Source organism: Ixodes scapularis, unplaced genomic scaffold (genome assembly GCF_016920785.2).
Source record: "Ixodes scapularis isolate PalLabHiFi unplaced genomic scaffold, ASM1692078v2 PGA_scaffold1__304_contigs__length_218370807, whole genome shotgun sequence".
Taxonomy (NCBI): Eukaryota; Metazoa; Arthropoda; class Arachnida; order Ixodida; family Ixodidae; genus Ixodes; species Ixodes scapularis.
In genome coordinates, this window is record NW_024609846.1 from 178,761,427 (window position 1) to 178,770,906 (window position 9,480).

The window sequence follows — 9,480 nt, forward strand, 5'->3', positions numbered from 1 at the left end:
CCTTTGATAGTATGCACGCTTTACTACCTATATGCCTATGTACACAACTGTCGCGTTAATAGATTAGTAGAAAGGTCATCGTTTGCTGACGCCTTGTTCCACCGTCAAATATCAAATCTGCCAAATTTAAGAATAATTGTAATAACTGTACTTTATCGCGCCGGTTACTAAGCTAAAATGGCAACCACGTATCAGAGAACAGATGGTTGTGAGAGCTTGATTTAGCTTGTTTGGCGCAGTGCACCAAATCACGAGGGCCAAGTAACAGGGGAGAAGAGACATGGCGCAGGGTTGCGTTTTAGTTTGCCGTTTTTTTAACGGTTCTCTCAAGCTAAGCTGTGTTACGTCTTCTTTTTTTTTTTTCCATTCTTGTTTCGTAATATACCTGCATTAATCACATATTCTCTGCAGAATAATGTTTGTACTCAGATAAATTACAATGAAATATTAAAACCTTTATTAAAAGAAAACAAGAAAACAAATATTAAGCCGGTAGGACGCCTGCATGGCACATCTGTTTTTATTTTCTGAATGTTTAGAAGTCATAATCATGCAACGCTGTCACCAGTGCTGCAACCTTGGGCGTCAAGCAATGTTGTTTGCATTTCGTTCGTTGAACCTTCGTGCATTTTCCTGGGTTTACTCCAGCGATGGCCCTGGAGCAAGAGAAAAAAAGTCATATTTAGGGTATTTACAAATCGAACCACTGACGGGCATTATTTCGACCGCTTAGGGCTCTTTTGACGGGCAACCGAAGGTTCGGTTACACGGCGCCTACGCTCCAATACCCTCCGGGCGGCCACTCCGGCGCCACCGTCGCTTGCGCTCCCCAGCGCCGCCCGTGGTCGACCTAAGAACGATTGGTATGTTCTCATCTGAAAATGGCGGCTCGCACGTGCGATCCGACGGTGCTCTTTTGCGGCTTCAGAAGGATTAACGAGATCGCAGAATATTTCAAAGAAAAGTCACTGAAGTAAGGGGAGCAACTTTATGCATGCGGGCCGTCACGTGTTTGGCGTGAAAGAAGAAGTCCTTCATTCCACAGCTCCCAGCGAAGTTGTAGGGAAATGCCTCGCGCAGATGAAGTCTGCTGTTTACAACGTCCGGCTTCAGGTGAGCGTGCCACCCGGTTCGGTTTCGCGTACCCCCCCTCCACTCCTCATATGTTGTTGTTCTGACTTCTCGGTTCAACCGGGCATAACACACTTTTCTTTTTTTTTTTTTTTGCTACTGCAGCTTTCAGCGCACCCGAGACTCATCGTGGGCGCGAGCTGCACCTGCAAGGCTGGCGTGCGTGGGTGGTGCAAACATGGAGCAGTGTGTCTCTGTCGTCACATTGCATATCTTTGCAGTTGTGTCTCTGTCGTCACATTGCATCTCGCCTTGTACGACGAAGGGAAGGTCGTGGGGATGTAAGCGGGGTGCTGAGCGATGGAGTTTTTTTTGTTTCCTACGAAGTGGCAGCTGCAAATCCTGGCCTGCCCATTCGCGGGTTCCCAGGAGTCTCCGTCTCCGCTGTACACAAAAATGCAGTGTCTAACTGTGCCAGCGAGAAACAATTCTGTATCATGGAGAGCAAACAAAAACCGAAAAGCGAAAAAAAAAAAAAAAAAGATTTCCTTACGTTGCGCGCTGCACCGCTGCAACCCATTTCCGTCGACGCTCTGCCTCGTACGGCTTTGCTGGAAAGCGGTAAAACTCTACCACTGGGAGCTTCCCAGCTGTGTTCCCGTAGCTGTTGTGGCAGTTGTAAACACAGCAATAAACAAAAGTGCGCTTTTTCGACTGCGTTGTTGCGGACGACATAACGAAAGCAGCCGAGTACGCCTGCACTTTACGCCTGGCAAGCCTAACGCGAAAGCAGTCGGGAAGGGCGGTAACCGCGGTAACATACCAATAGCTTTTATTTCGACGGACAGATGGCGCCACGGGTTTTTTTCAAAACACCAGCGCCCGGAGCGTATAAGCCTTCCCCAAATAGACGGATCTCACCAGGAGTGGCTCGACACCACCCCTGCTGTGGTGCATTCTGGTACCTGTGGCTCTCTCTAGCACTACGGCCGTTGCAGCGTGCGTTGAATGCCCGGCGTTTGGGAGTTTCCGTGTTAGCCCGAGACTTTTTATCGGGAGTCCGCTCACGGTTTTCAATGGGTGACTTCCCCTGTTGTGTGCAGGGCTGCCACATAACAGCACCAGACAAAAAGGCATAGGGTTATTGTATGTCTTCCTGACTGGGCATTGAAAGGTTGAGCCACTTTCAGGTGATGCACACTATCACAATAGCGTATAAAGCTCATAAACAGCACAAAAAAGATATTTGTAGTTGCTTTTTGTAATGACACTTAGCATACTAACATATATGAACATCTTTATTTAGTAGGCCTGGCCTGGGACTTGGTTACCGAATTGCGTGCTGTAATTGCAACGAGGCATGCGGTGACAGTCAGGATCGCCTTTGTCTCTTCTCGAAAGGAGGGTGCCTTACCCTTCCATTAACTGCTGCGTGCTGAAGACAGCACGCACCAAGGAGCAGCCGATTTCACTCCATCCGTAATCAATAATTCGAAATCGGCAAGAGTAAATTTTTTTCCTGTTCTCATAATTTTATTTTTAGCTTTATTTGAATTTAGGAGGCATTACGGCCCTCACAAAGGCTCTCCTGTAACTGCTGGAACGCCGCTTTGTTATTTGCCACTGGGACACACGACACAAAAGCGCGAGAGGTGCTGAGTCAGTCCTCATCGTGACTCAGTAAATTACGAAATGATGAATAGACACTTTCGTTCCTACCTCTGCATGAACTGCAAATACAGCCTTGTCTCCTTGCGGTACACGATGTTGAAGGCAAAGTGAGCAAAGAACACCAGCTTGAAGGCCTGGCACGGGGGCTGGACGTGTGGACCACTGGCTGGCTTTCCATGCATACCGTGAACGACTTAGCAGTCAGAAAGCTCCTTCCTGGATGAAATGTGTCATAATTTAGCAATGCCTACCTGTCTGCTACTATCATTTGCAAGTATACCTTTTGCACAAATGAATGTAGAACCTGGCATGTCCCCCAAGTCATCGTCACACGCAGTTTCCTGATATGGAAGAAGAGTTCCAAAGATACATAAGTAATTTGGTTTGTAATTTGGTTTTCTTTACAGAAGTTTTCAGTGGCATAAAAGGCATGCGAGAAGCCGATTGGTTTTATATGTCCGATACTACAAAGAATCGCCTGTTCAATTTCAGTTCATGCTGTGGCGCAAATTATGACTAAATATTTTTGAAACGTTGAATTTATATAGTGCGTAGAAACACGAATTTTTACTCTTCAGTAAAACGGATATAATACGCGTAACAAAAAAAAAAAAAAAAAAAAACCTTCCTTAGCAGACAAGGCATTTACCCGTACATGAGAATCTTAATGTCAATACTGTTCACAATATAGTCACGTGTACACACTAAATTACAAGGTAACCTGCTAGGAATGCTTAGGAAAAGTAGGGTTGCAAAATCTTTCTTGCAATGTTTACCTCGATTACTTCGTAGAAGAGGTCCTTGCCTTCTTTGAAGATGGCCAGCAGTAATAGAGGAGCAGTTTTATATTCGACTGCTGTAGACTTCCTACTCATCTTTGACGGCCTCAATCTCTTGCAACCATGCCCTCATGCTTGATTTTTTCACTTTACTATGAGCATACCAAAAAACCTGACGGCCAAAAGTTTTCAGTCGCTCGTCAAAGCTTTGTGTGACGTTTGAGCCAAGCAGTGTACTTACATGGGAACACAGATGGTTCTCTTGAAACAAAAATGGCCAGTTTTGCTTCATGTCGAGGATACTCGTGGACGTGCTTCACGTCGAGGATACTCTGGGACAAGAGGGCTAATTCCGTGGAACGATTTTTTTGTGAAACCAAACAGCGAAGATGAGAGTTAATCGTGCTTATTCGCAAATTGTACCAGTGGGGACTTCATTACTTTTTGGGGCCTTTAGAAAATAAGAGAAGGTTTGAAATCGGTCGATAATTGCTGAAATTATTTTTATCTCCTTTTTTTGTGAAGGACAGATACTTTCGCCACCTGCATCGCCGTAGGAAATACTCCAGGGCCCGTTTGCTCGAAGCGCTAACCGCGGCTAAAGTTAGCCGCAGTACCTAGGAGAGGGATTTTTAGATCGCGTGACTGGCTCGGTAGGGATGTGGGGAAACATGGCGGTGCCCCAGTGAATGAGCGCCGCCCGCTTTGGAACTAATATGTCGTTGTAGCTGCAATATCGGGCGCGTTAGTCAGCAACGAATGGTGCAGGAGGCTTTCGCTTTTGCCTTACCTCACTTATACCGCAAAGCATGGGCAATGACATCGCCGCATTTTTTAGATTGTATTTCGATTTTGGCCATTCCTAAGCCTAAATGAACGAGATAATTGTCGGCATGGCAACGTCTTTGGAAAGCGGATTGTTGATAGCACACAAAAGCAGACAGCGTCCCAACAGACCTTTTTTCTAAATTATCCAAGCACCGAGGTGCATGCTACGACTGTAGTTGCACGCGTCGCACGTGCTGGCGTCTGCAGTAGTAACCGTTCTAAAGCAAAAAGTATAAACAATTTTTTGCCTTGCACGCGCGTTCGTTAAAGCATTATTATGACTTTTTACTTCGAATATTTTATAAGAGGAAGGCCAGCGCGCGCGAACCGTAGAATCACACTTCCAGCGTTCTCATCGCGATGCTTGGATAATCTAGGAAAAAGTCCGTTGGGACGCTGTCTGCTTTTTTGTGGTATCAATACCCGGCCGATTGAGTCAAGGCAATCCGCATTCCAAAGACGTTGCCATGCCGACAATTATCGCGTTCATTTAGGCTTAGGAATGGCCAGAATCGAAACACAATATAAAAAATGCGGCGATGTCATCGCCCATGCTTTGCAATTAGAGTGAGGTAAGGCAAATCGAAAACCTCCTGCACCATTCGTTGCTGACTAACGCGCCCGATATTGCAGCTACAACGACATATTATTTCCAAAGCGAGCGGCGCTCACTCACTGGGGCACTGCCATGTCTCCCGCATCCCTACCGAGCCAGTCAGGTGATTTCAAAATCCCTCTCCTAGGTACTGCGGCTAACTTTAGCCGCGGTAAGCGGTTCGAGCAAACGGGCCCAGATGAACTTCCTAGCAAGATACGCGAAAGACACCGACCGCCATTTCATCATTTGTGCTCTAACACGTTTCTATACCATTAGCGTTGCTTCCAGTCGACACTTTCTTAAGGCACTTTCTTATAAGGCAGCGAGAAAACGCGCGCGGCCCACCCGTAAAGTCGCAGAACATGTCGAGCGGCATTACTTTCTTCTAAATAAAAACTAGGTCCCCGCGACATTCTTCGCGGCTTGTCGCGATCAAGACGAACGGATCAATCTGAAGCGGTACATTTATTCACGTCCGATGCCACGCTTTCGCGCCCCCACTCTTATCTCTGCAGCGCGCCGCGAACTCAGCGGGACCCAAATATCCCAGTCTTGCCTTTTGAGCGGGACAACGTCGCAGAATGAAGCACAAAACGATGACTATTACGTCAGCAGTCAGCTGTTATAACAAGATGATCGTCTACAAGAATTGTGCGTATTTGCATGATAATAAACTCAGCTGCAACCAAAGCAGACGACGCGCGCCTTTCGTCGTCTGTCAAAAATTTATTAGACGGTCCCTGCTACTGGCCCACGTGGCCTTGAATTCTGCGCCGTGTCTGCGTGTGTGCCTCACCGGAAAACCGACGTCGGCTCCCTCGCTGAAGAGCAGAAAGGATATTGGGAAAAGGCGACAGGAGACAATGGGGGAGGGGAAGATGGATGCCCCACTTCTGTGGTCAGCGCTTTCATCGTACTCGCGAAACTTCGAGAGGCGCGGTCGGCGAGGACACGGCGGGTGGCAACAAAAACGGGTGCGAGCGTCGCGGTCGTTGGGTGCAGACGAATTGGCTTGGTGGGCACTGGAGCCTCGTTTACATGAAAGCGACTTCAGCGCATCGACTCCACTCGTACTTCGAGCGAAGCCGACGCGGCAACGTTTACATGAATGCGCACCAAGCCCTACCTGAAGGTGGCGCCACGCCGTGTCAAAGCTCGAAGTTATGCACTTCCGGAACCAGCCGCACCACGTTTTCCGGTGCTTCGCACGTGGAGGACTTTCGGCGCATTAAGTGATCGTAAATATCGTGACCGCCGTCTTCGGTGCTGTGGAAGAAGTTACGGGACGGAAGAAACATCAAAACCCAAGCGTTTAGGGCTCCAGGCCGTGGCGCCGGGTCACTCTGGACCAGAGGCGACGTGTGCGCGCACGCATTGAGGAAGCCTCCGCGCTTCGCCGCGCCAGACCTCGCCGATCGCGACCGGACCAACCGGACCCCGAGTCCGAAAGGCTCCTGCGCAGCCAGGAACGGCGCCGAGGTAGGAGCTGCTCGTTCTGCGCTACCTTGCAGTGCTCTACAGTGTTTGGAGCTCTCGGTGTCGTTGGTACTTGCGCCGAAGCCTTTGGGACCCCTTCGGACGCGCAAGTCGTACTTCGCAAGGCTTGGACGGGGGCCGCCCTCACCGAGCAGCTCCGCTATATTCCAATTACTTATCATGGCAATAAAGCTGGCGTTTGTTCTCGGGAAAAAATTGCGGGCAACCATACGGGACCGCTCTCCGCGCCGCCGACGAGGTTGGCCGCGCCATGTTCTCAGCTGTTCACTCGCTCCCGCAGCGAGCGCCTTCCCATAATCCTCCCCAGAGCCGTATATTGGGAGAGTTTGGCCAGTGGGTGTGGCGACGAAGGCGCCGGAGAGGAGAAAAGTAAATGAAGGGGAGAAGAGTGCCGAAGGAGCGAGAGAGAAAGAAGGGAGCAGAGAGGAGACGACCGCCATTTTTTAGCAACGTTGTCGGAGACTGGTCGGAGAAGAGCACTGCTGAGGCTACGCGCCGTCTGCTACGGGCCGACTTCTTTTTCGCCTGAATAAAAGTTTGTGGCCATACGCCGAAAAATCTTCATTTATTAGCTTTTTAACCCACCGAGGAATAACAGAATGTCATTTTCTTGCCAGAGCCAGCGATATAAAAGGGAATAATCGAGATTTAGATGCCGATCCCACGCATTCCGCCGGGAGAATGATCGAAGATGGCGGCCCTCCCCACTCAGCTGCGAGCAGCCGGGAGTTCGCGCGCATGCGCTCATGCCTCTCGCTCTGCGCCGCGTGCTGATTGGCTCGCTCGAGAGGAGAGCGTTACGGCGGCGAGATCACAGACTGTCCAAACTCTCCCCATATAAGGCTCTGATCCTCCCCGTTCCAAAATGCGATGCGTCCTCCGTTTGCATGGGCTGAATGAATACGCACTCGCCATCTCGATCCACCTCTGTCTGGCGGCTTGAATGCGATGCGATTTCTTTGCGCATTATTCGTTTACATGACCGGATTGAATGCGACAACCGGATTCGATGCGAGTAAGTCGCATTCATGTAAACGCGGCTTGGGATGAGTGCTTCCCGCATGGGCGGCAGCGGGCGGCGTGCGGCGAACTTTCGTGCCGCTGTCTAGCCCGGCCAACCAAAAAGCGCGGGAAATCTCGTAAGTGCTCGAAATAGTATGAAAGAGCACGTGACCTTGAGGCAAAACGCTGAGGTTCACCGCTCCTCACGGTAGGACCCTCGGGTGCGTAGTAAGGTAAGGCGCCGACTGGCGTTCGCTATGTGGGAGCGTCTTGCTGCGAGCGGCATTCGCGCCCGCGTTTTCTCGCCGGTGTCACTGTGCCTTAAAGGGCAACTCCGCTTCATTTTTGATATTTAGAAAACTATGTAGCCCTCTTCAGTATTATATAGGAAGACCCCATGTCAAATATTACGATCTAATTCCGTTTATATATTTAATAAACTGGCCAGCAAACCTTCAAGCGAGCCAAGTCGCTGAAATCTGCCAACTCTAGCGTGCGGCGCGAGACGCAATCATCAGCGCAGTCAATGCCACGGAGTTGGAGCGGCCAACGTTGAACCACTACGTGAGAGGCATGACTACGTCATTCTCACGTTTTGCTTGTTTTTACTTCTCAGAGCGAAATTGAACGATGACGTTATGAGTTTCTCCTCCCGGTGTTGGCTGACCGGGCGTTCGCGTGATCACCGTAACATGGATGCGCTAGTTTGCGCTGCCCTGCGCGCTTATCGGTCTGTTTCTCCGCTCCCCTTCTCCTCTTTCGTCTTCTCTCCTTCCCCCTCCCCCCGGGCCATCACCGTCCACGCCATTTGAGGCAACCTGCCCGCGTCCAATAAAAAAAAAAAAAAAAAAAAGACCTGCCCGCGTTGCGTGTCCTGTTTCTCGCTCCCTCCCGAATGTCACAAGACCACGTGGTTCGACGTGACGTGGCCATGGCTCTGACGACCCGAGACCAATGTTGCCTGACGCAACCGAAGTTTCGGTTTCGGTATCTGCTGATGTTTAAATTAGGATTACACAAATAATATTCCACATTTCGCGAATCCGAAGACGTAGAGTTGTTTAGTAGTGCTTTGTGAATTTGAATCACATGGAAGCCTAAATTTTTCGGAATTGAGCGGAGTTGCGCTTTAAGGTACCGCGGAAACCCATTTCGATTGCGTGTTCTACTTCGTGCTCGGGCCCATAGATGACTTAAGCCAAACGGAACAAAGCAGTGTCCTTAATAAACCGGTGAAAAATGCGAAGCACTCACCTTGCGTCAGAAATCGTCTAGCCGGGAAAACCAACGTCCACGAGGAATCGTTATCCCGCATCCATCTTGAAAAATAATAGGCTCCACACTAAAATTAAGACCGAAGAAAACACGGCGCGCGTTAATCCTTGCACTAAAATTACACATAAATATAGTTTTATTCTTTAGATAACCAAACAAAATATTAATGTGTCCAATACGCTCACAGAACCGCTTTTTGTGAAGTGGAAAAACACTTGGTTATCCAAAGAGGTAAAAACAGAAAGTGTCTGTTTTTTTCTCGAACAGGTTTCGGTTAAAGACCTTTAACAGACATTTTCTGTATGACAACAGAAAATGTCTGTAAAAATGCTTGTAATTTTACACACATTTTTTACAGTGTACTTTGCCAAAGCCAGGTTATATATGAAATACCTTTCACCTGTGGCAGAGTATATGTTGGTCAATCTGGCCGGTGAATCTGGCCGTGAACACGCCGCGTCACTTAAATCAACACCATTGGGGCATCTTGCAGTGCATGTAAGAGACTGCCACTGCAAGCCGGAACTTACAGAGACAAGGGTCCTTCGAAGGTACCGCAAGAAGACATCAAGGGAAATATACGAGGCAATGACCATAAACGAAAAGGAGAACTCGTGTGTCAATGCACCATCAGTGGCATTAACTGAAAAAGAACTCAACTACATTAACTTTCCTACTTGAGGTGGTTTCTTTGGTTTACTGTGGACAACTTCTTCCTTTCTTTCTGCTAATTCTCAGTTTTTTAACGTAACGCCCTCT

General features: G+C 48.8%; 1 pseudogene; it reads right to left on the reverse strand.

Annotated features, from left to right (window-relative positions):
* Positions 1-535: 535 nt before the first annotated feature.
* Positions 536-5,193, reverse strand: LOC121835873 (annotated as a pseudogene).
* Between the last annotated feature and the right edge of the window lie 4,287 nt (positions 5,194-9,480).